This window comes from Gymnoscopelus braueri (assembly GCF_963280865.1).
Source record: "Gymnoscopelus braueri genome assembly, chromosome: 8".
NCBI lineage: Eukaryota > Metazoa > Chordata > Actinopteri > Myctophiformes > Myctophidae > Gymnoscopelus > Gymnoscopelus braueri.
The window spans coordinates 28,029,962-28,045,992 of NC_137609.1; the positions used below are offsets into that span (position 1 = coordinate 28,029,962).

Below are 16,031 nucleotides of genomic sequence, written 5' to 3' on the forward strand. Positions count from 1 at the left end.
AAAAATGTAGGGTGGCATTTCTTCCTTGGCCTTGTGGCAATGTGCGTGCACAATTTCACGGCAATCGCACGCTGTGTTCATGATTTGAGGTGTTTTGTTCGAAACGGACCACACCTGCAAACTTTGGAAGCCAATCTTAGCCAATCAGGATGGAATATGAAAAATCCAACGGACCCGTTTGGTTTAATGACAGAGATACTGCGTACAGACTCTGTAGGAGTAATTTAAAAAAATTAGCTGTTCACAGACGGACGGACACACGGACGGACGGACAGACAGAAGGGTGCAAAACGTAGTCTCGGCCATGCCTTTCGGCCTGGCAGAGACAATAAGCAAGACAGCAATCAGATGCTCTGCTATCAAATGTTTGGTTTTCTTGGCAAAGGTATTATACTGTATGAATGAGTGAATGAGACACGAGCAGGGAGAGTTGGCCTACTGTACTGTACCTCGTATTCACTCTCATCTAGATACTCTCTGTGTAAGCAATTAGCCTCAATCAGGGATTAATTGAGCAAACACATGAGGACAGTTGAGAAAATGTATGTGCACACACAAGTCTAATTAAAACATATCCAAGATGATTGCCTTTCTGTCAACATTGATTGTGTGTGCGTGCACACACATGCTTGTGCTCTGACATGCTGCACTGTACTGTACAGTATGTGCCTGAGCTCAGGGCAAAGTTTGAACTAACAGTTCATTTTATGTTTGAAACTATTATTATGCACATCCACAATGAATTTTGTCCATGTTTTTGTCTCACCTCAAGGATTTTGCTTGTAACCATTTTATTAATGCGCTCTGCTGATTTACTTTTTATAAAGCACTTCACAACTTTGTTTTAAAAAATGCTAAGGAGGTGCATTATTACATCTATTTATGTCAGTCAACCGACTAAAATTATACCAGCCTGTATTAGAATGAGGCCCCAAGTGAATTCCTGTTCACGCAGCACAAGAGCTTGTCACTCGTGAGTTCATTTAACTCAGAAGCTCTTCTGTGATACAGAGTTAAGAATACATGCATACAACGGCAACAACACTTCATATCAAAACTCAGACTTATCTTTTATATTCAATATTCCAACTCCCCCCCCCCCCAATGCAAGTTCAGCTCTTCTAAGACACTGACACTTGAGAGGAAGTACTGTACGTCTGGCTATTGAAGACAAACACATTATATCTTCACGAGAACAGGAAATATATAAAGACAGATTTGGTGCATTCAAATTAACATTTCAGTTAATTTGTCATTGACATGGTGTCCAGGTGACATGCATGTCTATTTCTGCAAAGCACAAAAAGAAAAGAAAAATCTTGACTGTTAATTTAACTCTGAGAAAGTGTCTATTTTTAGTTAAATCCTTTCCTTGCATGTGCACATAATTGTGTTGTGCAGATCGATTGCTATTAAGACCAGCACAAATGAATGAAGGCCAATAACATAAATAAATGTAAAGACGTGAAATAAAAATGAAAACAGAAGTGATGTCCACCCTAATCTCCTCAGACAGGACTTGATCGCCTTTGGTCTTGTACTTACAATAGAATTGGGAACACATGTGTTGTACAGTAAAACCCTATTGATATTTAGTCATACAATGGTGTCAGGTGCTGAAAATAGCCGATCTACAAGTAAAAAAAGAGCAGTGATGCAACGTATTGTAGACTTGTAGATCTGCACTTTTTGGCACGGGACACCTCATGCAACAGAATAGAAATTAGTATCAACAAGTTGGAGGGATGAGAAGTTGACTATCCAGAGCCCCTTAAACCTGTTTGATCGATTGTGGGACCATGCAGACACACTTTGTGTGCACAGGGGTGCTTGGAAAAGGCCAGGATGTCCTGTACCTTCCTGAAGATCTCATAAGGGGACAGATTTGAGATATAGTCTGATGTCAAACCTAGTGTCAGTCTGGAAAATGTTATGATGAATTTTAAAACTACGGGCAACCGTTGCAGTGACCTATCAAATACCACACATTACATTATCCTGATCATCCACCACTCAGCTGGGGGGAAAACTTGAGTTCAATAAAATGAATAATTTAACAGGTTTACTTATATAACCTAAAGACATTTGGTCAGATTATCGATGATAAAAACTGATGGAGAAAAATTAGTAATATGAAAAATTATGACAGCAATGGTTTGGTTACATGGATAGTGAATAGATAGCAAAAGATCAGGTAAAAATGGTGTTGCTAATTAGCTTGTGTCAACATAATACTTAACTAATCAACTATAGAATTCAGATGAATACAATTTAAAAATATAAATATACCATACAGTATCTGTATAAATCTTTATTTTTCCTGGGGGGGAATAACGCAGCCCATTAACTTATTCTAATAAATGTATGATATTGTAAATATTTTATTCCGACATGAATAATTCAATTTAAGAAAAGGCCAACAGTCATGAAATATATTCATGTTGAACATTAGAGACATAAACTTACAACTGCTGTGTTCGTTTTCATACAATATACGGTACTTGTGTTTGAGCTGAAAAGAAATACGCAGTTTTTGGGGCCAACTTCAGTCCTATTGGCAGGAAAAAAGGATGACCTCTTAATGATGGCTTTCTATCTTCAAAGAACATTTACCTGATTTGCAATTATTAAGAACTGCATTACTGAATATTTCATATGCACAATTTGTGAGCAATTGTACTAGTGGAAACTGTCTTTTTACATTTTCTGACACAACTGTCTCTTTAATGTTAATACATAAATATACAGTGTATGTATGTATATACATATAATCACCCATTCTTGAGAATTGGGGAAAAAAACTTTATTCTTCAATTATGCCGGGAAAATATATTTTAAAAGATGAAAGTGTTGACTATTAAACCATGTAATGGGCCAACCTCCCACAGTTTGTTTTTGGGGTGTTATGGTTGGGATCGTCACACACCAGATAGTAATAATATTTAGTGCATTTATCAAAAAATAAAAGCTTACCAGAGCTTTAACAGCTTTCCCGCCTTTTTTTAAACCCGGAAGTGAGACAGGGGACCTTAGAATATAGCTAAAACCTGTTTATGCCTGATTAAATTATGTTTTTGAAGAAATCTGACGGAGTTGACAACGATCTTGGACACAATTTTAAAGGGCAAAACCCTTTTTTAAAAAAAACACATTTAAAAAAAAAAGTTGATGGCAAAAGTACATTCTTACACCTATGTTATCAATACACATGGTTAGTTTTGTTTATGCTTTTAACCAAAAATAAATAAAAATGTTTGAAGTTGTGAATCATTGTCTTAGACAAGGGTGCAAGTGCAAAAGAGAGAGAGAGAGAGAGAGAGAGAGAGAGAGAGAGAGAGAATGTCTTTTATTATTATTATTCTAGATACAGTAAGTATAGAAAATAAGAGAATAACTGACCCACTAGCCTTCTATCCCCAAACACAAAAAGTTTGAGTCCCAGTTTCTGACAGAATGTTCTATTTTGCAGACAAATTAGGATCAAAGGGACAAGAGTTTGCTGGTTATATTTCTACAGGTAGGATGTTCCAGTTAGAAGACGATCTAATTGCAATGCAATAACAAAACTACAGTACTCACAGAACTGAAAATGCAACATGATTCCAATGTTTTTTTTTAAATTTATTATGGGTAAAAGAGAATCAACACTGTTTCATATCTAATACAGCTTGGATAATGAATACCCCTTTTCCATCTCTTCCATTTTATTCTAATTTCATTTTCTCTGTCTACAGTATCTTAAAAGTGCCCTGTGGACAGGTGTTGTAAATTAGCATCTCAATAAACACTTGCAGTTGTTCAATGTATCTGGTCCTGTACATCATTTTTATGTTGCTCCAATGTCTATTTTGATGTGCATGTCAATCAAAAAAATGACAAGCAAAATAACGATTTATTTTATTTTGACATTGGAAAAGTCAACACTTTTACACGCTTTATTACTTCAGACTCACTAATGTATTGCTAAGTCATGGAAACTATAGAAGTATTTTTAATAGATGTCCTTTTACTTGTAGAAACGACACAACCCCATATTTCAAACCACATATCAAAACGTTTGTAGCTGGTCTGTATTTTGGTTGTGTAAAAGATCATGCCAGTGCTTACGATCTTTGATAATAAGGTTCTGTACAGAATCAAGTATGGAAATGCTGATTACATAGATGAATTTATTCAGACAACATCGTAATAATAGCATTATATAATTATGACAAGGGGTAGGCCTAAACATCCAAAACATATTTAGCTAAGTGGAATGAATAACAATACACTAGATCCATTATCTTGATTGATTAGATAAAATGGAATAGCTATGTCATGAAATATTACTGCCAGCGGTAGTGTTGCAATTACCCTACACTATATCCATTACGGTGATGGATTGGATAAAAGTACTGAAATAGTATTGCAAGGTTGCTTTGAATTCATCTGAAGAAATTACGGCACTACAAATTTACATGCAGGTGTATTATGTTATATTTCTATTCTATCTGCACATTTACAATAACGTTCAACATTCAACTCTTCATAATACATGAACTCCAGTTCAGCAGTCATGCACTTACTGGTGGGATTTCACATGTATCTGCATACTGATGCATTTAAACAAATTGATTGTTAATTAACACAGATATTTCTCTGGCATGAATAACTATAAAACACATTAAATGGTAATTATCCCATTTAGACCTGATGCCACATGTGCGAGTATTGTATTAATTACCACCGACACAGTACTATCTATGTGTATGTAACTCCAGAATTTAAGCAGCCTACAAGACAAATGACTTTACAATCACTTCTGAAATGGTGAGGAGGGTAGCATAGCCTGGTTGTGCAGGACAGAGCCCCCAAGTTGACAATCTTCAATGTTTCTGATATATTTATGGGTGTCAGATATGAGCATATTGAGTTCTCAATAAAATACAGTTGTGAAAAGGTATAAAGTGAATGTTAAATGTAGACGTGCTGGCATCAAACTCCTCCTTCAAGTACAAGGTGCATGGTGGCGTATCCTTGTATGAAGGGAAACGTTTGCTAAAGTTCAATAATATAATATCCCTCACACTCTCCCGCTTTCATTCTTCTTACCGGGGATTTAAATCATGTCACTCTAGCTTTCCCATGCTGTCAAATTAATTCACACATTCTAAGCGTGAGCACACATAAGCAATCAAGACTCTTTAGGTGATGGTCTCCTTTCTATATCATTCTCTATTCAGACGGAGCATCACGCAACCCCAATCCTGTCCCATCTCCACCATGTTAAGGTGTTTATTGTCCTAGTCCTAGAGGTTTCATCATTTCTCTGCATACCGGTAGCTCATTTAAACTCAACTACATTTTATTCAAATCAAGGTTTACAGATGTAAAAAGGTTAAAGCGGGTGAAATTCTTTGTAATATCTTCACCGCCACCAGTGTCTACTAGTGATGCAATGGCTCTCAGTATGATATTGAACCATATGGTAATCCATCCACAGTTCAATACCAAAACTATTTAATTTCGCGTTACTACTTTACAGGCATTTCTTACTGGCGAATTGGCACTGTGTGTAGTGTGTACACTGTACATGTCTGTGTCGCCGAAATAAACCCCTCAGCCAACTGTGTTGTTTGCCGAAAACAGTCGATCTACAAGCATTGCGATGCATTGTGGTGAGCTTGTAGATTGTCTATTTTCGGTGAGCGACACCATTGATTTAATAAATGATCATATATTTACGCTAATGCAATTACGTGCAACCAAGTTGTTGGCTGTGGAGTGGGAGTTTTTAAAAGTTGTGTTATTTCCGATACAACAGCTCAAACAAAGTATCCATGGCAACAGAGAGGGACTATTGTAAGCGGATTTTTTTTAAATGCAGAGATAAAAACAAAACGAAAAACTTAGATGTTATAGACATCAAGTGATTTAATTTATTTATGTATTTATTTATTTTTGTGACCTTGCCGCCAGTCGAAGAAGGTGAAATCATGACATAGGGTTAGTTTTTCCCTTGAACACATGATTGTGTTTATAGAAATATGGCATATATTGGAATGTGTCAGAAAGAAGGCTTTATTAAAAAAAAACGTGGGCTAAGTGAAGCGTTACATCCCTAGTCTAGACTCCAAGGTAGTTCTCCCTCCTCCATCATCATAGGACCTACTGTATGCCATCCTATGAAATGATGGCTTTGATGGAGTCTAAAACTCTGTATCTCTATGTAACACATATCACAATAAAGTATGTTATTCTTTCTTTTCAACTTGATCTCTCTGATTTCTTATTGAAATTAGTAAACTGAAAAGCTCAAGGTTGTGTACTGTATGACTTCTGCACCCACTGGAGTTTGGCCAAGTTTACACAACAACCTTCACCAGCAGTCATTTGACTGTTGGCGAATTACATTTCTGTTAAGCTAGCTCCTTTTATCACAGCAGTTAGCCGGGGGCAAGGCTGAGAGAGTGCACTGCCGCAGCTCAGTGCTTGATTTGATGGCTATTGAAATGCGTTATGATCTGGAGGGGCAGTGGAGGCACACAGGGTAAGTGGACCAAACAAGCTCGTTGTTTCGGGCGTAGTGTGACCTCCACGACAACGCTAGAAAAACAACAGTCTGTCTGACTGGGAGATGAGGAGGCCTCCCGTTGTCTTATGTAAATATAAGCGCCACTGCCTCTCAACAGCAAGCTCTGACAGTTAGGCTGAGAGCTACATGTATGAGTGATTTTCCACAGGCATCCATGGAGAAAAGTGTTAGGGGTTCAGAGCCGCCACACAAGTCTGATGTGTAAAGAGTGCCAGAGACGGACCTGGGAGGCTTAAGCAGATTAATTAGGCTGTAGCGAAGCCTGCAAGGAAATCTCTCTTCTATAGACTGTACACAGCATCTCTCTCTCTCCCTCTCTCTCTCTCTCTCTCTCACACACACAAATGCATCACCCCATCTGCATTCACACACACACACACACACACACACACACACACACACACACACACACACACACACACACACACACACACACACACACACACACACACACACACACACACACACACACACACACACACACACGGAGAGAGAAACACATTGCTGCAGGGCCAATACAGTAGTCTGCCATAATAACCCCCACTCCTCGCCTTTCTCCAGGGTTAGCCCTTTGAGTAGGCCCCTCCCACTTTTTACCACTCTGCACCCTGCCCTCTCTCCTCTCTCCACACACACACGGTTTCCTTACACTGTAAAATCCTCAGTGTTCATTTAACTCAGAGTGCACAGATGTAATGCACCATTTGTGCACTCTCAAGAGTTACAAATGGATAAATTAAAACTGACAGAATTTTTCCCGTGTATACACCAGATACTCAACAGAATTGCACACATCGGTATGGGAAACTGCCTCCGACAACGCTGCTAAGCGACAGTTTCTTCTGAGATGAGCTAATAAACACCCCTCCGACATGCGTCCGACTACATGTCAAGCGCTTGATAAGCAAAAGAGTGAAAAGGAACTTGTCCGCATCGATACCGTACCAGACCCCCTCGCTATTCTGGCTAACTAAATTGTGCGAGCGCCCATTATCTACCATTCCATCTCATTGTGCTCGCTGATTGATATTGAAGAACAAGACAAGGGTAGAAAATAGAAGCATCGCCCTCAGGTTCCTCATCACCATCATCATTTCCATCATTACATGAAATATGACCGAGAGCAGAATCCCACAATGCCGTGCAAACGTCGGCGCGAGTTAGCATCAAGACAGACACAAGAGATATGCATGCATCATCTGGCCAGGAGAACATCACTTGTGGGAAGGCAGCCAGAGACCCCGAGGAGGAGAGAAGAGGAGAGGAGATGGGGAGGGAGGGGAGGGTGAAAGAAACAATGAAAGTGAAGAGTAGGAGAAGGTTGTAGGCAGAGAGACAGAGACAGAGAGAGAGAGAGAGAGAGGGTGGGGCAAAATGCTCAGCGTTCATTTATAGCATCATACTGGTGGTCTGGCATGTTTAGTCCATTGACTATGACTAATGGTATAGTTGGCATTACTGCTGACCATTTTCCAAAACATACTGTAGTTTGTTTGATTTTCAAGGAAGCCACTGGATTCAGATCATTTAAGTGCAGATTGATTTGAAAAGTCTAGCCTAAACTAGTCCCTGGACAAAAGATTGATTCATGAATGAATTCAAACATCCGTGACTTGCTAACTCAATTATTCATGTAAGTTCGGGGACATTTTAATAACTTTGGACATAATGTAAAAATAAAGCTGGGAAAACGGTTATGTACAGTACGACATATGGCTGAAACTGTGAATAGATACAGGATATATACATATTTTGATGCAAGTATGGTTCTAAATACATTGTAAACTGTAGAAAACTCTGAGGAAAGGTTTGTCAAGGCAGAATGGATTCACTTTTCAAACTGATTGGCCCAAAGGGGGTGTTGTAGTGGGCGTGGCCTATTACAATTTCCAATCAGATCAATCTAACATCACAAAACTTTGAGAAAAGGTTTTCAAGGTAAAACAGATAACTGATTATCTTTTCACAAACTACTCTGGCAACACCCAGTTCCAGTTTTTGGATTGTCTCAAAGGGGGAAAAAGTCGTAGTCATTAGTCTTGGCTCAAAGTGTCTTGACGTGCTGGCTGATCCCTGGGCCCCGCCTCCTTCTGGTTTTCAGGAAGTCTCAGAAGAGGGCCTTGTACTCTGCTTGGAGCTGCCCATTCACTGATTGGCCCAATCAGGTAACGCCAATTTCCAGTATTTCATAAGATAATTATGCTATGTCTACATACACTATAGTCAATTAATTACAGTAAATGAATACCATAAATATAATACCATATCATTTGAAACCATGACGCGTTCTCGTCTTATTGTAAAAAATAATAATATATGAAATAAAACGTTTTCCCAAAAGCAGATCTGGCCATGTGCATGGCACCACACTATAAAGGACAAGCTGCCTCCATGACGGAGATCTGCGCTCTACTGAGCTAGTTTCTAGTTTCTTATATCAGGAGTGCTCAGAGGCAGCCACTGGTCAATTGGCACAAAATCTTATCCTATTGGTTTATCTACTGTACAGTGAATACACAGGTAGGTTGATGTGTGTAAACCAGAATTTAAAAGTGAGTTGTGAGATATTTTTATGGAAGAATTAACCACCTGGTCCCTAAATCTCTATTTTCTATGTATCTTACTTGCTTATTAAATACAATATGCTATACTAGATAGCTGCACACTTGTATATTCAATATATTGGATATAAATAATTCAGATTATCAGAAGACCAAGGATGAATGACACCCTCATGGTAATGTTTGTCACAAGACAGCCCCTTAGACAGCCTTACACATTTTAAGACAGTAAGGCACTCACGTACTGTCGAAAAGAATAAATATATTATTCCACAGTATAACACCTTTAGGCAAAGGAAATGTGCATGAACAGAAAATGTTTGTGGTTTATGTCTATTGAAGAAACAATCTATTTGTATTGATCATTTTCTTTATCTGAACATCTCAACAGACATTCTAATCTCAGTGAGACACACCACACAAAACAACCCTACTAAAGTTTTAAAATAACAACAGCCGATTACATTAAATATATTTGTATCCACTCTTATCAGAACATGGGTTGACCTTGCCAGCTCTTATCATGTACCACATGTTGGAGCTCTCAGAAGGTCCTTGACTTTATTTTGAGTCAAGCTTGTACAGTAACGTTCCAATTGATATATGACGTGTCCAATTTTAATTTAAATATAATGTGGTTAAGTATAAGTATAAATGAGCATATAGTGACTTGGTTTCAGAAGGAAATGAGACCAGACTGAGTACCAGTGGGAACAAGGTGGACGACATGAAGAAATAAAGTGAAGGTAATTGGAACATGAGGATGTTAATTACTTCAGTTGAGCTCAGAACATGAAACTATTAAAAAAATGGCTCAGTACATCGCAGACCTCTTTCAAGGAGGTCTACTTTGATAATGTAATTTACTATATATTTGATCCATTTAATCCACATGGGGAAGTTTACCCACTCGAATTGATGACATTTTAAAATGAAACTGCATAAGTATTTATGAAGCCTTAATGCTAATGCTGTTGAACTGAAGTGACAGAATCCAGGTATACCTTCATGTTTAGCAAACATTTAAAATGAAAACTGAACATGGATGCTGTGCAACTTCAAATGTACTGTATATCCCCAGATATACCCAGAAAACTAAAATATCTTAAACAAGTAGTGTATTTGTTATCACCAGTATCCATAGTTAACTAGAAAAAGTGCTCCTCGGAGCACAGGTCTCCGCCAGGTCAGGTAGGTTATTGTGGGCCAACAATGTTGATGGAATATGAAGAATCGGACAGATCCATCTTGATCACGTGATTATAGAATTAATGTGTACTGATTTGCATGATGTTCGGACAAAATCTGTAGAAGTAATATAAAAAAAATTGTTTTGCATAATTCGGCCTCCTGGTGGTGCCCTATCCATAATAGGGCACCTTTGGCCTGGCGGAAAAGAAAAGTCAAAAGTTAGATGGTAATGTCACACACATAAAATGTTTAATTTAGCTGGTCTAAACCAAAGGCTTTTCCACTATTCCACTAGTCAGATCAGTTAGATTAATTAAAGTGCCATCTGAACGTTTCTTAAATGGCAAAATAATGTCTTTATTATAAGTAGATTGGACTATTGGAGTACAATGCTTATTGTACTCCTATATAAACTGAGATTTTAAAAAAACTTAGAAATGCAGTAACTAGACATTTAAAAAGCAAGAAAGAGAGATCAGATGTCACTTTTAGCAACACTACAGCAGAATGGCTTCCGTTTTATTTATTAAAAAAAGACCTCCTATGCAGCATTGAATGCTCTGGCACCCTTCGCTATCGCAGAATGCTTGTCATACTAAGATCCTAGTAGGCTTATTGAATATTCCCAAGCTCAGTCAAAAGAATACTAGTGCTGCCCTCACATACAGTATTATGTACAGTATTAAGTTATGGAAAATAGTAATATACTGTAGTACTGTAGTGACCGTACTACTTGTCTTGATGAAGCTGATGGTCAGTAAGCTGCTGTACTGCAAGACAACAGATTTAATATATTTCATTGGTATATCAGCTTAATAGTAAAACATATGCTTTCATAATATTACAAACAATTTCATAATGCTCCTGTGTTGACAGACAAAGATGGCCTTCTCTGCTGGTTTGACTACTTCTGGAACAGTTGGATTATTTTATTCTGATGGTTTACCAATATCGGCAGGGCATACAATCCAGCATTCAATGTGTTATGGTGTGTGTGTGTGCGCGCGCGCGCGCGCGCGCGCGCGTGCGTGCGTGCGTGCGTGCGTGTGTGTGTGTGCGTGTGTGTACGCAGGCACGAGCATGCCAAATTATTCAACATTTTTCAAACACTTTCAAGATTTTTAAAAAATGTTCAAAACTAGCAGATGTACAAGCTCTTCGTGCCGCGCTGGGCGCATGTATATCTGCTATTTTTGAATAGCCAACGCAAAAATCTAAAATGACACAGGTGCTTTCCCGGTTTTAATGGGTTAAGCATTTTTCCACGAGCATAAAAATGGACCCACCATTTTTGCACTCTCAGGGTCAACCATTTAAACCCTCCCACACGGAAAGAAAATATATGAACATATATGTCAATATATGGCAGGTATATGCCGAATATATGTCCACATATATGCCACAATCAGGTTCATATATTTGCATATATGTCATAAATGCCTACATATATGCCTACATATATAGCTAGTATATATCTGACTTTTTGCATATGTCATACATAATGCCTATATATAGCTCACTTTTTTTATTTGCAAGGTAATATTCAAAGTTCTATATCTACGTATTTCCATTCAATGTAGATTGTGGTTTGTGGATTGTGGAAGATATGTATAAAGACAATATTGTTTAATTAGGTCTGCTGCTACTCTTATTCATTTTAAAACACAACTAAAGACATTTCTGTTTTCCACTGCATTTGAGTTATTTCTCTCTTTTCTCTACACATTTTCTCTTTTCTCTAAATTACAGTCAGGTTATATTCTAACTGTTGAACATAGTTTTACAGTAATGTAAAGAATACATAACAATAATAATAATGATAATAATAATACATTTTATTTTTAACGCACTTTACATTTTTGGAAATCACAAAGTGCTACAGGGTTTATAAACAAAAGGCACAACAATTTAAAATGTTTTACTTGATGTGAACATAATCATCATTATCAGTTATTATTAGCATGATTAATTTTATCATTCAACTTCTTGTTTATGCCCCAAAATGACTGCTATACAGGTTTTGTAGCAATTTGTAGCAATTATAGAAATATTAGACCTTGATTGTCAAATGTTTAAGAATTTTCTAATCATACTACTTATAATAATTTATAAATATAATACTTTATTTTACGTAAAAATATTGTCCAAAATGTAAATATTTACATTTTGGACAAAATAGCCAATTTTACATTGAGGTGTGCAGATATCCCATGCAGTGCCCGTTACTTACAGCAGTGGTTCTCAACCTTTTCAGGCCGAGATCCCCCAAAATAATTTGAACTGGGGACCCCCGCCCCAACCAATATGCACGTAGGAGTTGATGCATTTAGTTTGACTCCGTTCCACAGATCAATATTGTGAAAATAGCCGATCTACAAGCTCACAACAACGACTCGGTGGGTTATTTTTGCCTCTTTCTTATTATTATTATTATTATTATTATTGGACAATTTGGCCAACGTTTGACCAGTTGTTTTAGTATACTTTGTTGATTACTTTTGATGCAGTAATGGTTTTTTTCTTTGCTTTCTTTTATATATATATATTTTTTTTAGGTATTAAAAAGGTTACATAAATTGTTACTTCACTGTCATCTGGGGACCCCCCCAAAATCATGTTGGGGACCCCCCTCGGGGTCCCGACCCCACAGGTTGAGAACTACTACAATGACACATTACATCATGCATCTGAAGGCGGAGCCTATTCATTTTGAAACAGAGGAAGTGTCTGCTGAGCGAACATTTATTTACAAACCGGTTGCTTCCATGCTTCTACTCTACTAGATAACAGGTACGTTTAATTAGTTTATGGAATTAAAATGTTATCCAACTTGTTAGTATCGTAAATGTGCAGTTATATTTGTGTATTAGCCATGGATCACACGACGCTCGTCCGTCACGAGCGTCATGGCTGAACTTAGACCTGGTTTTTGCACGTTCTCCATTTAGAACCTGTACATCTACATAAACGTTCAGATTTTAAATATAAAGTGCTTACTCCATGGCCATGGATGTTACAAGTCTACTCGGGCACTCAGAAATAGCCGTATTGTCTGTATTGTTCAATAAAAAGCATTTTAATTCGATCGGTGGCCATTTTCTCCGTATTTCCTTATGCGTTCAACTACGTGACCCTATCGGTTGGGAGGTGTACTGCACTCTGATACATTTTAAGTCTATGATTTAATGGCCACCGATCGGATTAAAATGCTTTTCTATGAACAATCCGGAATATACGGATACTTACACCCACCCGAAGTGACTTTTAACATCCGTGGCCATGAGATAAGCACTTTATATTTGAAATATGAACGTTTATGTAGATTCAGGGCCGTAAATGGAGAAAGTGCAAAAACCAGGTTGAAGTTTCCTCATGACTGTCATGAATGTCGTGATTCGCTCGGGTCTAAAGCTTAAATTATGTTTCGTCGTAAGACACTGTTGCACGCCCAAAAATCACTGATCTACAAGCTCACAGCGACACATTGTGAGCTTGTAGATAAGGTTTTTGGGGCGTGTAACACAGTCTTAGACATGGCATTAGCATATTAATTTCCATGTGGTGCATATCAGTGTTTATTTCAGGTATAAATCATTCCACAGCAGTGAAAGCTAATGTTGGCCTCATTTGTTTTGACTGTAATTAATTATTATCATATCTATGAATTTTGTTTGAAACCTACAGTACAAAGTACAATCATTTAATTAAGAGAAAGAGAGTACAAATAGTACCAATGGATAAAACAAAATCAAATCAGCTGACAGATTTGGTAATCCGTTTTTTTTACTTAGTTTTGTTTTGCAGACAGTAGCTAACAAAAGCAGGTAATGTTTATCAGTGGTTCTCAAAGTGGGCTCCAGGGACCCCCAGGGGTCATTGGGGGGTTTCCAGGTGGTCCCCAGGTAAATGAGGTTATATAGCATCAAAATCAGTTTAACCACTTAAACCCTATAAATTGCCTATTTGAAAATTGCAGATCTACAAGCTCACAGTGCAGTGCATGGTGATGCGTTGTGAGCTTGTAGATCAGCTATTAAAAAACTAAAAAACACTGTAAACAAACTGTGTGGAATATTTCTGAAACACTTTTGTAACTCAAATCTTGAGTCCTTAGCCAAGTACATAGACTACTAATTAGGGGGTCCTTGACGTGAACATGTTTGAGAACCACTGATTTGTACAACATTAATCATTAATCAGTTCTGCATTGTGAAACACTTTGCCAAATTCATCAGAAGAACTGAATGATCAGAAGGGGGCACGGTGGCGCAAATTATGAGCAATCTGATGAGTTGACATTACATTTTAAATTACTGACGCACAAATAATATCTATGTCTATTTCTACTATCACAGATGCTGAAAGAAACACCTGGCTTGCAGTGAGCACTGATCACCAGTGCAAAGACTGGACACGAAGAAGTGCGAAGACGATTTTCAGGTGAGAAAAACATCTGCTGCTACGTGATGTCTCTACTTGCAATAGAGTCTGAGGATGTCTTTATTTTTTTATTACATGTTTGGATACCTTTTACTTTCGTTTGATACTTTTCTTTTTTGTTGTTTGACATTTTCCTCCTTTATAATTCTTAATACTATGTATGCAAATACAATTAATAGCTTGTACAAAAAAATATGCCACTCTTTTACACCAAGCTGTTACCCTCAACTGTTGAGCTGGGGTCAATGACTACGCATTTTTTATTTGTTTTTCTGTCTTTTAGGTGTTGGCGACAGCAGCAGTTGTTGAAAGGATAATGAAGCTTCCCGACTCGTCTAATTGTCTTAGGTAGTGTAAACTGTTTTTTTTCTAATCTGTTTTAAAGCATTGCAAATACGGAGACTATATGGAGGTCATGTTTTAGTTTAACAATCTTTTGTTATGTGGAAAGCAACAGACGAACACTGTTAACATGCAAACCATATATGTCTAATTATGTTTAGGTGAAGTTCTCACAGCTACAAAATGGATGCTGAGCATTGAGGGTCCGGTCGTTGTGGCTCCACAGATCAACTTCCTGGCTGGACTGGCAGCTTTTCCAGTTATTACAACTTCACTCTGGTGCACAGGAGCACGCCTGTTACACACTGGAATTCATTCAAAGGTAACTTTCTGCTTGAAGTAGAACCATGTAACTCGAAAAATTTGCTCTCTTGTAGAGCAGCTATGAGTGCACCTTTTCCATATGTGATTTGTGATTTCAGATGTTTCGTTGGGATCAACCCATTGGCGGTGGCACCAACACGACAAAGCTGCTCAGCCAGAAAAGTGGGTCTATCCTCCTGTCTCCTCCCTCCTGAAGCGATTGATGGACTTCGATTGGCTTTGAGTGAAAGTTATGTGCAAAACATTCATTTTCATTCATGCCTTTAATTTATTTGCGAAGCATATCTTATTGCTCTTTCTGGTAAACAACCTGTGCTGATAATCTGTTGTTCGTACAAGTGAAGTTCATGTGATGTCATACCATGAGATCATTCGACAAGACAAACTTACATCATTCTATTATTATTATTATTATTATTATTATTACATAATTCTAACCAATAATTGTAAATATAGAAGGTGTCTTGGACTCATAAATGCACTCTCTTTTCAGACAATTCAAAATAATTGCATGTTTATGAAAAAAAAAGGCAGATAATTGAAATTATTATTCCTGTCTAAGATCAACCAATTATTTTCTGTTGTGATTATGTTTAATT

The 16,031-nt window shown here is 37.6% G+C and overlaps 1 protein-coding gene and 1 long non-coding RNA gene across 2 annotated transcripts in view; one reads left to right on the forward strand and one right to left on the reverse strand.

Moving 5' to 3' along the window:
• The window catches only part of LOC308090753 (roundabout homolog 2-like), a gene marked incomplete at its 3' end in the record, with an annotated part of 110,027 nt that overhangs the window by 73,448 nt on the left and 20,548 nt on the right, over positions 1-16,031 (reverse strand). The window lies entirely within an intron of this gene.
• Positions 13,046-15,758, forward strand: LOC308090179. The gene is made up of 5 exons (XR_013933593.1): positions 13,046-13,116; positions 14,682-14,766; positions 15,050-15,114; positions 15,270-15,430; positions 15,531-15,758. It is a non-coding gene; the product is annotated as an uncharacterized lncRNA (long non-coding RNA).